This window comes from Phocoena sinus, chromosome 14 (assembly GCF_008692025.1).
Source record: "Phocoena sinus isolate mPhoSin1 chromosome 14, mPhoSin1.pri, whole genome shotgun sequence".
Lineage (NCBI taxonomy): Eukaryota > Metazoa > Chordata > Mammalia > Artiodactyla > Phocoenidae > Phocoena > Phocoena sinus.
In genome coordinates, this window is record NC_045776.1 from 47,922,905 (window position 1) to 47,936,659 (window position 13,755).

Consider the following 13,755-nt stretch of genomic DNA (forward strand, 5'->3'; position numbering starts at 1 on the left):
GAACCTGATCAGATATCAAGGGTGCTCAGATAGCGAGGAAGGGGCCTCTGATTAGACTGACTTAGCAGGGTTCTTGCTCAAACTAGACTTTACAAGAAGTGCACAGATGGCTTACAAGAAGGTTCAGGATCCTGACTAAAGTTTGTCTTTGTTAAAGTTTAGCTGGCAAAGAGTGAGAGAATTTTGACCATGAGCTGAGGAGAAAAGAGGTTATGAGTATATAAGTGGAAGAATTCCCCATGGTAGCAAAGGGGAGAAACAGGGAACAATAGAGGCAAACATTTCAAAACATTTTCCTTCTACATGTTCTGTAACCTCACTGAGCACACAATCCCTCCATATCCCAACTTGTCACCAGTACAGGTCTTGAGTTCTTAAAGATGAACTCTAACAACTCTTAAGAATCTAATGTGAAGTATGGTAGACAGCACTGGACGTATGAATACCTTACCCAGGCAGTCCTGGAGACTGAAAAAATCCCTAATGTAACACATGGAATTTTTAATCATGCTTAAAACTCTTGTTCAGATAGTTCAACAAACCCTAATTAAGCCCCTAGAACATTTTCTGCTAGCATTGAGGATTACATAGAGGGGTAAAAATCTCTGCCTTCATGGAGTTTAGAGTTGAACATGAGAAATAAACACACGAATGAGACAGGCAACAGTAAAGCCCATACAAATAAAGAAATAGTACAGAGCTGGGAGTGATTAATGCTCATGGAGAGATGGAGTTGTCAGGGAAATATTTACAGAAGTGATAAGGCCTGACTTGGGTTTTGAAGGATGAATAGGATTCTGACAGATGAACAAGAGAGAGGCAGGTCCATCCAAGAGGAAGGAGCATGTGCAAAGGCAAAGGGACTTCTCCCAAGCTTCAACCCTGCCTTCCTCTGCTGGCTGCACTTGGGATCGTTGAGATCCAGAGTGATTTAGGAAAAGACCTTTAAAGCCTGCTGGGGCTTTCAGCATCTGCTTTGTGGGTCTAGGGGAGTCTGAAGATTTCAGAGCAAGAAGTGGGTTCTAAATACTCCAAAAAAAACTCTTGGGTAACCAAGTTTCGAAAGCAGTTGTTGGAGTCCTGTCTTACTCCAGAGCATCTGCTTATGGTCTTCAAAGTCCCTGTTCTTTGAACTGCATTGGGTGCTGAGCACTGCTGCTCCTTTCTTAGGGATGAGAAGCTAGGTAGCCCTTGGGCAGATGTCTGGTGATGAAGGTTGGACCAAGCCTGAGATGTCAAAGGGACAAACCAGTATCCATCCAGCAGACTAGAGGAATCCATGCTCTTGAATTTTTGGAAAGAAAGCAAAGAAGCATCAGCAGCCCTAGTTGGTCATTTGTCATTGTAGAAATGCACCTGGTCCATTTGGGAAGGTTATCTGGTGCTGCCAGTGGCTTTCAGTGAAGTCCAGGGCACTCAGAGTTCAGCATGAACCCACTGAGAATGAAGGCTGTTTCAGAGAATTCTTTGTGATCCTGTATACTAGGACTTGGTGGACTGGTTTGGCTTACTTTGGTCAAGTGATCAGCAAGTACTGACTGAGAGAATTCAGAGAACACCCTCGTTGGGGATTCCTGTTGCAAAGTTCCAGGTCACACAGAAGTATATCTGTGCAAAGTGACAGCTCATCCAGGTGGGCATTTGAGCCTAGGATATTCCGTTTTACACAAGAGTCTAGGACAGGACCTTCATTCCTTCTAAAAATAGGGTTCTGTAGTTAGCAGCAACTTTATATTAGGTTATATCCTACACAGGATATAATTTGATTCCATGCTTTGGTATTTTATTGAGTGTTGATTTAAGGTATTTTAAAATCTGCTCTTGAATATATTCTTTGCAAATTGTTCATTGTCCCGATCATAAAGATCTATACAATAAATTCTCAAAAATTAAAAAGAGATCCTGTATTAAACTGATATCCTTCTTTTTTTCAGTTAATGAGAATGATGTAACTCAAGATGTTTTACATTTTACCTTAGCTATCAGGAAGCTCAGAGGTCAGTATTCTGGTCAATTCCATCATTCTAGTTTTCTAGGTCTCTTGCTCTCTTACCCATTACAAAATTCTCCTATTGTGTGTGTGTGTGTGTGTGTGTGTGTGTGTGTGTGTATATTTTATTATAAGTGATTTCAAATCCAGTTTTTAGAAACAGTGGGAGTATAAAAAATGTGCAATGAAACCATAACATTTTATTAAATAATATTGCCTCATTTTCTAAATCATATATGTGGAAACTTTTGTATTAAGCATAGGCGAGGGTTCTGATTGTGGCTGCTATTCACTTGGAAGTATTATTGACAGGAAAGCACTCGTTCCTACTGGAATGCCTATGTGGGTAGTTCCTCTGTTAAACCCTCGTAGATTAACTTGCTCATCTCAAGACACTCGTATCACTCTAAGCACTCATGTATATGTGTGTGGGTAGCCATAACTGTCATTAGATATGTATTTCATAGAACATAGAAATTTAGAGCTGAAAGGAATGTAATCACCCAAATCCCACTTAGCTAAAACGATAGATGGGCATTTTGCAACCACTAAGAGATTACAACAGAAGTTATCATGCTGTAGGTTATTGCATGGACTCCATGGGACTCTCTTCCAAATGTGTAGACTGGGCCTAAGAGACTCTGGGTGGTGTTTGCATTGTTCTTCCTTGAATAGCAAACAGAAACTTGGCTTTGGGACTTACTTCTTGAAAATAAATTTTCATCTAGTTATTTGTTTCTGGTTTCTGTTTATATACAACTATCTTCTCCTCTGGAAGCTGTGGTCCTTGAGGGCAGGGGCTATGTCTCAGTCATCCTTTTTTTTTCCCTCTGGCACCAGCTCAGGTCCTAGCACAAAACAAACACATAATAAAAGTTGACTGAGTGAATGAATGAATGGCAGACTCTCTTTGGTAGGACTGTACATTCATTGGAGGAAGATCTTAACCCTGACATTTCTTTTCTGCTTACAAGATGCACTGCCCATAGAGAACACAATGGACAGTGATTGACAAAAACAGAGGATACAGCTGAGTCAGTGAGCAAACCATCATCTTAGGAGGTTGGCAAGTAGCTTTAGTTGCTGCTGTCACTATCAATACCAATCAGGTAGCTGCTCAGGCAGATCCAGGCCAGGAGGGAAGGGCCAAAGCATGCAGTGATGAAAGAATCAGAAAGATGTGGTGAGGGATTTGCTGTCTGATGACGGAAATAAGGGAGATGAAAGTGATGCCAAAGTTATGAGTAGTTTTGTGTCTAGGAGGGCAGTATTGCTGTACCTGGAGACTGGAAACTGACAGGAAGAAAATTTGGGGGGAAAAGTAAAATCATTTGTGGGTGGTTGTGCAGAGTTGTCAGAAGCCCAGTTTCCTTCCATTTCCCTAGGGTGTGGCCCTTGTCTGTGTGGTCCACAGGGCTGCCAGTGCTCTAGCTATCATGGTGGAGTCAGACATCATAACAGAGAAAGGGGAAGAAGAGGGAAAACAAAGGCCATGGGTGAAGGTTAGATTGTTAAGAGGTTTCCTGGAAGGCACACACTTGTGCTTAAATCTTACTGGCCAGAACTTTTTACATAGCTGTATCTGTTGCCAAGGAAGTTTGGGAAATGCAGTGTTTTTAGTCAAGCCCATGCTCTAAATGAAGTTGGGAGGTCTTTCACTATGGAAAATGTGAGGCTGAATATTGAGGAGGCACAGTCTGTATCACACAAAGTTAGACATAGAACTTGGTCTCTGACTCCTAATCGAGTGCTCTTTTAACTCTACTACCCAACTGAAGATGTGAACTCTATTGTAGTGGCAGAGAGGGGGACTGAGAAGTGCCCAAGGCTTGGTGGTCAATGTCCTGGTTCTGCCATTTACTGAGACATAGCATATAATTTTCATGTAATCCCTGCAAAATGATTTGTTGGATAAAATGATCTCTGAATTTCTATCAGCTAAAATATCTTATGATCTAAAAAAAAAATATGATAGTTAAAACTGAGTGAATGATTGGACACATCAAAGGAATCTATGTAGTTATTTCATGGATGGTCGTTCTGGTTTGAGATTCATAATGGAGAACCATGATTAGGCTTTACAGACTCATGATTAGGATTGCAAACACACCTCTTCTCAGAGACAGTTTGCCCAAAGAAAGGCTAAAGTGGTTGTCTACTCAACAACTATTTTTCCACTTTTTCCTTGTCAACAGGTTCCCAATTTTATTTGAATGTTGGTCAGAAATCCTGTGGTAACTTGACTCCAAAGATGGCTGGCATGAATTCTCCCCTTCCTGTACAGGAATGCCACTCTCCCATTGGAAGTGGAGTCTCTAGAATCTGGGCTGGACTGGTTTGACCCATAGAATATGGCAGAAGAGTATGACATAATAGAATATGGCTAGTTCCAGACTTGCCATTAAAAAGGACTGGCAGTTTCTGCCTCCTGTCATTTATGACTGCCATGTAAGAAGTTTAGGCTGCTCTGCTAGAAAGAGAGGCTGTGTGGAAGCATCCTGAAGAACCAGATGTGTGAGCAAGGAAGCCGTCTTGAAGAACATCCAGCCCAGTTGTACCTTCGGGAGATTCCAGCCCATCATTATCTGACTGTAGCCACATAAGAGCCCCCAGAAATGCCCAGCTGAGTCCAGTCAACTCACAAAACCATGAGTGATAATAGTAAATCATTTTAAGCCACTAAATTTTTGGATACTTTGTCATGTAATAATAGGTAATGAAAATAAATGTGCTCAGGAAATGGCCCCCTTGCCAGTCCCAGGAAGTGAATCATGATTAGTTTAAGCCAATTTTGGTAATTCAAGGCTTTTGCCAGAGTATTTTAGGGGGATACATTTGACCAGTTCAGTCAATGAGATGCTGGATGGCATTTCCTTACAGTTAAAAAGAGACTTCTGGGAGGAAATGTATGTGTTTTTCAATCTGACGTTGTGTATACATTTGACTTCTGGAACCATGGCAATTATATTGTGACTATAAGGAGACAGCTCTAAGGGTCAAGCCAGTAAACTGAGGATGACAGAGCAAAAAAGATGGAGGGGCTTGTGTTCTTGAAATCAATCCCCAGATCTCCCAAACCCTAGACTTCTTGTTACATGATAAAATAAACCCTTTTTATTTAAATCAGTTTGAATTGTGTCATCTAATACTTATAGCTGAAATCATTCTAATTTATACAGTGGAAAAAGAAATGTCTCTAGTACTCCCTTCCACTGATGGAGAAAGAAAGTATTGAAATTACAAAGTCTCTTCTCTTTCTTTTATGTGACTGTGGATCCCAGAGTAGCTAGTCCTTCCAGAGTCTTGGAAGTGCAAATGTGGTAGCTGGGGTGTGGGTGAGACCTAAGTTGCTTTACATAATGAAATGAAAGGATTTTCGTTTTGAGAGAAGGGGGCCAGAGTACGGAGGATCAGGGAGGGAGGATGAGAATCTTGAGCCCAGATGTGAGTAGGTATGTGTTTGTCTGTGTGTGTGAATGGGGAATGAGAAATAGGAGGGGGAGCTGGATTTCAAGGAGAAAGACGTGAAAGTCTGGTAGCATGAAGACTTCACTGAATGTGGGCTGAGCTCCAGGTTCAGTCTGGGGAGGAGCAGTGCAAGTGAAACGGAGAGTTAGAGGAAGGCAAGTCAGAGCCAGAGGCAGCTTGGGGGAATGTGAGCCTCAGGGATTTATAGGAATCTTGGGCATGGGGAGTGGGCAGCTGACATGTCAGTTTTTAAAAAAATCTTTAATTCTGGAAGTGAAAAATGACCTCTTCTGACATATTGATTTCAGACTAGCTTCCTAGACAACAATTATGTGCTAAAAACATATTTCCCCCCACCAAGTTTCAGGTAGTCAAATTCAACACAGTTTTCTTCAGGTCCCTGTTTAGCTGTTTAGCTCTTAGGCCATATCAGGACTAATTAAGATATGCCAGGATAGCCTGCAATGATAGTAAATGATCTGAGTGACCGGGAAGCAGCATGATTCAACAGACAGAGGGCAGAGCTTTACCAGGAGGTCTGGTTAGTTCTCACTGACTTCCTGAGTGACCTGAGCAAGGTGCTCATTGATTCCGAAACTCAGTCTCCTCATCTGTAAACTAAATAGCTAACCTAGATCATTTCTTTTTTTAAAAATTAAAAATATCATTTAAAAATGACCAAAAAAAGTTGTTAGAAAATAAATACAAGCAATATGCTGGCAGACTTGCCTCTAACATTTGCAGTTCCTGCAGGAAAAATGAGGTCTACATGACGTATGTCTAAATAGCTAAAGGTTATAAATTAAGGTAACAAACCACTAAGTAAAAACATTCAATCTGTAAGGACAAAGAAGAAATTAAAAATAAGAGGCTTAATTCTTCCTTCATAAGAGATTTCCCTCCTCTTCTTTCTCTTAGAGCATTTATGTTAGAAAACTTGTCACTGAAGTTCTTTCTCAATCTCTTTGAAATGTATGTAAATCATTTTAGAAGCTAAATAAGTCTCTTGTCTGTCTCTTTATGACCCAGGAGTGTCTTCCTCAGGACTTGGGAGCCATCTCTTTGAAATGTAATCAGTGATTTACAGTTAAACCTCAAACCTCTCCCCTCCTTCAGCTAGGACCTGCTGTAAGTGGGAAGCTTAACCAGGGAAAGGTGGTTTGAGTTGAAGTTCTTTCTCCATCTTCCCCTTCCATCCCTCTTCTGGCATCTTTTATGATCCCTGACACTTTGAGAGGGGAGAGAGGGAAGGAGAGCAGTAAGGGGGTAGGAAAGTTACTGGATGATTTTGTGCTTTCTGAATCTGGCAGTTTTAAACAATGGACTCTTTCTCCTATGAGTGTTTGCATGGGCTCTTTTGGGATATCCCCAGCCGCTAGGGAGTTCCCACCTGTATTTCCCTTGATAAGAATGATGAACTTTCCCACTATGTAGTTCCTAGAAATACACTACTACTTTCAGCTGAGGTTGGTCCACCCTTTCAAATGGCCCAATTAGATAGGCCCCGAAAAGACATCAAGCTGCTTGTTTCTCCCCTGCAGCCCACATCTGGCTCATGGGCATCGCTCAAGTCTCTTTGCTTCCATCAGCTCTGGCAGTGAGGGCCACCCCCAGCACAGCCACCACTCCTTCAGCTCATCCATCAGTAGCGAGACAGCCTGTCTCTCTCTTGCCATTTTTCAGGTGTGATCAGACATGAGTTCACTGTATCCCCCTCTTGCCCCCTAACTTCAGGGGATGTTTGTTTCTTTCTCTAAGTAGTCTCTCTGGAGTCCCTGCCTCTTAACTTGAGATATACAGGGAGCACTTCAAACCCTCCCCCACTTGGTGGTATACTCATTGTATATCAATGGCTTTCAGCAAATTGTTCCTTTCAGAGAAGTATTCCTCAGATCCTTTTAATTTCCCATAACTCAATCCTTTTGTATCTTTGAATAGGGAGAGGTGTTTTAAGATTTCAGTAACAAGTTTTTGGATTATTTGCATTGAAAATTAGGTTGGTATCAGACTTTGGTATACTATATTCACTGCATCTTGGTGCCTCAGTTAAAACTCCCAATTTAACATAGTGTTATATCAGCTTTTACTTTTATCGTTATTTGTTTTTGTTGTTATCTACCATTAAAAAACGATTTAATAGTGTTCCCATAGTATGAATGTTATAATTTATTTAAATCTTCTTCTGCTGTAGTCACTGAGGTTGTTTTCAGTTTCTCTTTATTAACAATAATGCACAAAGATGTGTTCAAGGATGTTTATCTTTATGTACATGTCTGCGATTTCTGTAGAATAGATTCCTAAAAGTAGTATTTCTAGGTAAAAGGGCAAATACAATTGAAAACTGGAATTGCTGCCCAATTTCCACTTCCATAGCAGTGTTTCTCACCTTCCTGATAATATTTGTATTTTTACCAGTGCTATGGGTAAAGTCTTTTTCCTTGTTTCAATCTACATTTTCCTAATTAGCAGAGAAGTTCCTCATCTTTACATATCTTTATTGACCATTAGTATATCTTCTTTAGTGAATTTCCTTTTCATAACTTTTGCATACTTTTTTCTATCGGTTAATTTGTCATTTTTCTTATTGATTTCCAGGTGCTTTTAATATACTGGTATTAATCTAGTCCTGTGGTTTTCAAATTGTTGTCTATGGAGGCCCAAGTTTCTATGGAGCTGTGTGAGGTGTGTGGGTGTTTTTCCCTGAAAATGAAAGGCAGAATGGGCAGGGCTCTTGGTTTCCTCAACCACGCTTCAACCAGAGCAGCTCTCCTTTACTTCACTTAGAGATTAGAGCCTATATAAGATGGTGTGTTTTTTTAAAAGGATCTATTGCTTAAAATAAATGTTTAAACCAGATCATCTTTAAGTATCACTATTGCTTGGAAGTACTATGACCTTTGATTCTGTGAATTAAAAAAAATAATACTGTGGCCTGTCAGGAATAGGAGGTAGAACCAGGCTTAATAGATGATCACCTTTTTCAGAGCTTTAGGTGTTTACTCATTTGCTAAGTATTATTGGGCACCTACTTTGTGCTGCGCACTGTGCTGAGTGCTGACACAGCTTACACAAGACAGCCATGGTTCCTACCTTCTTAGAATATTGATTGGTGGGAAGACAGATAGTAAACAAATAATTGCAGATAAAGGATGTTGAGGATTATGAAAGTGACATATGTCATGTTATCCTAACCCAGTTTGAAGGGCCATGGGGAGTGGTGTTCAGCTGTAAACTGAAAGTGACCATGAGCTAGAAAGGGGATGGGAAAAGGGGCTAAAGATTGGGGATGGGTGGGCAGGAGGCAGGACAATAAGTAATATAAGTAAATTTAAATTGTCTTGGAGTACTGCCCTGATTAATGACCCAACCTTCAAATGAGCAAATCTAGAGAGATTTTTATTTACCTTATTTTACTTTCATATATACAGTATATAAAAAATAAATAGGGGCTTCCCTGATGGCGCAGTGGTTGAGAGACCACCTGCCGATGCAGGGGACACAGGTTTGTGCCCCGGTCCGGGAAGATCCCACATGCCTCAGAGCGGCTGGGCCTGTGAGCCATGGCTGCTGAGCCTGCGTGTCCGGAGCCTGTGCTCCGCAACGGGAGAGGCCACAGCAGTGAGAGGCCCGCGTACTGCAAAAAAAATAAATAAATAAAATAAATAAATAAACAAATAAAGTATAGTGAGCTGCCATTCTTCTCTATTTTCTTCCCACCTTCCTTTCCCTGTCCCCTCTTTCCACCTTTTTAAGGTGAAAGTAAACCTTTACTTTGGTAACTTGAAAATTAAAATTGTATTTAGAAGATGGAATATTCCTAAATTGACAGTCTTCTAAATAGCAATAACATGGAAATTTGAATGAGATATAAGATTTTTGACAAAATTCCAATAACACAAAGAACCACTTGACTTGAATTCAACCAAAACAATTGATCCAGAATTTACAGTCACTGAGAGACTTCAAACAGAAGTGAACACGCTGTAGGTTATTATATGGGCTTTGTTGGGCTCTCTCCAAAATGAATATACAGAGCCCAAGAGAATCAGGTGGTTTTCATGTAGGTCTTACCTGGGTAGAGAACCTGAATTTAGCTGTTGGAAATATGTTTTCTGTACAGGGTAGGATTATGCTCCATCACCCTTCTGTCTTTATCCTTCTTTTCATTATCAAACATTTAAGAGAGAATAGTCTTATTCTCTGTGTTTCCATTTTCTCATCACCACTCACTACTTCTACTTTCTTGCAATTTAGCTGTAGTTCCCATTTCTCTAAAGAGATGTTCTTGACATTCACTGGTGACTCCCTGATCCCTAATCCAGTAGTTTTTGGTTCAGTTCTTCTCAGCCTGGTGTTTCCTGTAGTGTCTCGTACCATTGTTCTCCTGTTTTCTCCAAACTTGCTTGGAAACCTTTGTTGTAATGATCACGCTCAGTTTTCCCCATTGTATATTTCTGACCCCTTTGTCCACTCCTTCACTGCCTACCCTTCCTTTTCTCCCCCGACAATATTTCCAAAACTCTTCTCTGTCTTCTTTTACCTTCTTTCTTATGGAGCTGAGTCCCATATTTCTATACCCAGACCTGGTCAGGCTTTAATCCAGCATTTGTTGATTGCTTGACATCCCTACCTGATTACCTCCACCCTTTACCCAGCACCCAGGTATGCCCTGTTTATGTTAACGGTACCAGTATTCTCCAAGTTATCCAGAGTTCAGTGTCATGTTTGACTCTTCTCTTGCTCTTCACCTCTTGAATCTGGTAAATCACTAAGCCTTTTTTTTTTTGACTGCACCTCACCGCATGTGGAACTTCCCTGACCAGGGATCAAACTCACAGCCCCTGCAGTGGAAGCGTAGAATTTTAACCACTAGACCACCAGGGAAGCTCCTTTTTGCTTTTTTTCTTCACATTTCTCTCTCATCTTTCTTCCTTTACCTTCCCCCTGGCTAGAGTAACCATATACCCTAGTGTTCTCAGGACAGTTTGGATTTACACCCGCCCAGTATCCCATCCTGTTAACACCCTCTTTAACTCACAAAAGCGTCCTGATTAGGACCATGAAACAGTCACCCTACAACTTACACAGCACTAGATCAGATCTTCAGTCCCTCTTGCAATACCTCTTAACTGGCCTCTTCCCTCTAGGTTCTCCCTGGATGTGTGCTTACTGGAAGAGATTGATCCTCTGCTTTAAAACCGTCACCAACCCATCACTGCCTTTTAAACAGAGTAAATGCTCTTTGGTCTTTGTTTAAGGCCCTCCACAATGTGGCCTCAAACTGTATTTTCAGTCTTATTTCCTGCTTCTCTCTGAAAGGAAAGTATGGAGCATCAACAAATGAGGCATATGTGGACCAGCATTTTGACATGGTTGCCAGGGTGGGCATACAGAATATATTTTAGGGACTGTTGTAATTAGAAATGAGTCCTCTTTCTGGGATAGGCTCAACTTTGGTTCTCTTAATAACAATGAGATAGCAATTTCAGGGCTCTAAGAGACCCCTCACATGGTTTTTATTGTCCTTCTACTCCCAGTTCCAGGCAATATGAAGATACTGTTTGAGGTCTTTGCCAAAAGTGGAATGCTTCACGGTACGAGCCATCCAGCACCCCTGAACCAACGTGGTCCTCTTGGTTGAAGGGTTGCTCACAGAGGGCTTGCCCACAACCCACAGCCATTTCCTGGGCATGACCAGGCAACTGCTTCCAAGGATGGAGATGTTTGGCCTTTTGGGGCAGATATGGAGTCTAAGTTGATATCCAACACAACTTTCTTATCTCATATAAGATTGGCTTTTTAATCTCTAGTGGAAATATTACTCAATAAACAAGTATAATTTGTATACAAGGATGAACTTGGCTTTCCCCCAAGAATTTTGGATACCTTCCCTTGCTGCTGTGCATGTTTTTTTCATGTCCTGAGTAGGGCTTTTGTGCATAGAAAGAACCACTTATAATACTTGAGTTTTAAATTAATAATTCATAAAAATTTAAAAAATGAAATATATTTTATTAAACTTTTAAAAATAAAAATCTATTAAAATAAGAACAAATAATTCTACTTTTTCTTAGATTATTTAATTAACTCAAGTTGAAAAGAACAGAGACTCTTTAAACAAGTCCTATCTACAAATCCAGCTTAAACAAATTCTTAAGCATTTAAAAATGCGCCAATTATTTAATAGATTTTATTTTCTTTTATACAAATTTGAATACTGATAGGGCAAATGATTGACTCTAACAAGGGGAAACTTCCCAAGCGCTTAAAAAACTCTTGTAAATCTACTGCATTAACTTGGAAGCATAGTAAAACAAATGATAAGCATGAAGAAATTCTCTGAAACATTCTAGTATTATTTAGCATGTTTTGAAAAATTCTCTTAATCCTTTCAAAACAATTCTAAAAGTATTTACACATTTTTTATGTTGGAATCACAAAGCTTAATAACCTGTCAGAATCCCTAATATACCAAATCTTCTAAAAATACTTCAATAACATATACATACTGATTGTCCTAATGGTAAAACTTTTTCCTGAATATAACACAAAATTTTTAATACTATGGGCTTGATTTATTTCATTATATTTCTGTTTCATTCAAGCCTTTCCCAATCTGGATAATATATTGATACTTACCCATTAGAATATTTCCTCTAGTGGGTGAGCAGAGTTGGTTATTGGGTTAACAAGTCATGGCCAGGATGTGATCAGAGGTGAGAGATGGGATGTGGGGATTGAGGGCTACATGCATCTATGATGATTCCGTATTACCAGCCGAAGGGTTAGCTAATCTTCCAAGTTTCTACATCAAGGAGAGAACTTCAAATCCACACTTGGACCCATTCTTGTTATTTCATGTGAGTCTTCACCCCTATCCAAATTGCAGTTAACTTCATTCAATTAATTTATTTAATGCTCGGTTTAAATCAGCATCCTTTTCATCCAGGCTTTGAAAGTATTTAGGGCAACACTGTCCAACAGAAATATGATGTGAGCTGCAAATGTGAGCCATACATTAAATTTTAGTGATAATTACATTAAAAAAAGAGACAAGTGAAATTAATAATATATTTTATTTCACTCAGTATATCCAAGATATTATCATTTCACCAGGTAATCAATATAAAAATTACTTTTATTCTAAATCACTTTTACTCTACTACTGAAGCCGAAAGAAATTAAATTAGGATCAAGGTAGGAACTGGGTGGCTGTGAGCAGAGTGTTTCAGGTTATATTTTAATAGAAAGTTTGGAGATTGCTGCCAGGATCTCTGTGGTTAGACATGTATCCTCTCTTCTAGAAGACTAAGCATCCTGAAGGTAGGAGGCATTTTCTTGCTGCCTCCCAACACCTGCTTCATTATCTAATAAACTCTAAGTAAATATGTTTTGAATGAATGAGTGAAAGAAAGTAAGAGATAGAATGGCTTCACTGCTTTAGAGTGGACCTCATCAGGCCTAAGAGTAAGGATGCCCAAGGACAGGAAATTTCCCACCTTACTAGCAGATTTGGGACCTGGGACATGTCTCTTTATCAGAGTTGGAGGTTCAAATTTTGGGTGTTAAGGAAATCCTGGCAAGGGGTTCTCCTTTAGCCCATCAATACCTCAAATACCACATTCTGGCTCACTGAAGAAGAGTCTTTGAAGACTTTAGGAACCACTTAGACAATAGTTACATAATGGCTAATTCATTCTTGGGGCTACTGCATGTTGAGAAGGTAGACTGTTTACAATAATTTGTTATCACTGAATGTGATAACTAAAGTTATCACACTAAAGTCAGTGTACTTGCCCTTTGACCTAGTAAATTCATTTCTGGGAATGTAGCATAAGGAAATTTAAAAAATCTATATTAATGGTATTTGCTGTATAACAAGCCACTCCAAAACAAAGTGGTTTGAAATAATAACTCATAATGTCTCATGATTCCTTGGGTCACTGGTGTTACTTCTTGTCTAGGCCAGCTCTCCTGATTTCAGCAAGGTTTGCTCAAATCTCAGTGTTCAGTTGGAGAGTTAACTGGTGGCTGGGTGATCTAGGATGGCTTCACTTACATGTCTGATGGTTCGCAGGTCTGCAGAAGGGATGGCAGCAACTTGGCCATGTGTCTCATCATTCAGCAAGGTAGCTCGGGCTTGTTGATATGGTGACAAGAGTTCCCAGGAGAGCAAGGGAGCCAAGCTCCAATGTGAAAGCACCTGCATGCATCATGGTTTCTGATGTCCTATTTGCCAAGCAAGTCACATGGCTGAGCTCAGAGTCAGAGCAGGGGGCATTGCACTCACAGTTTAC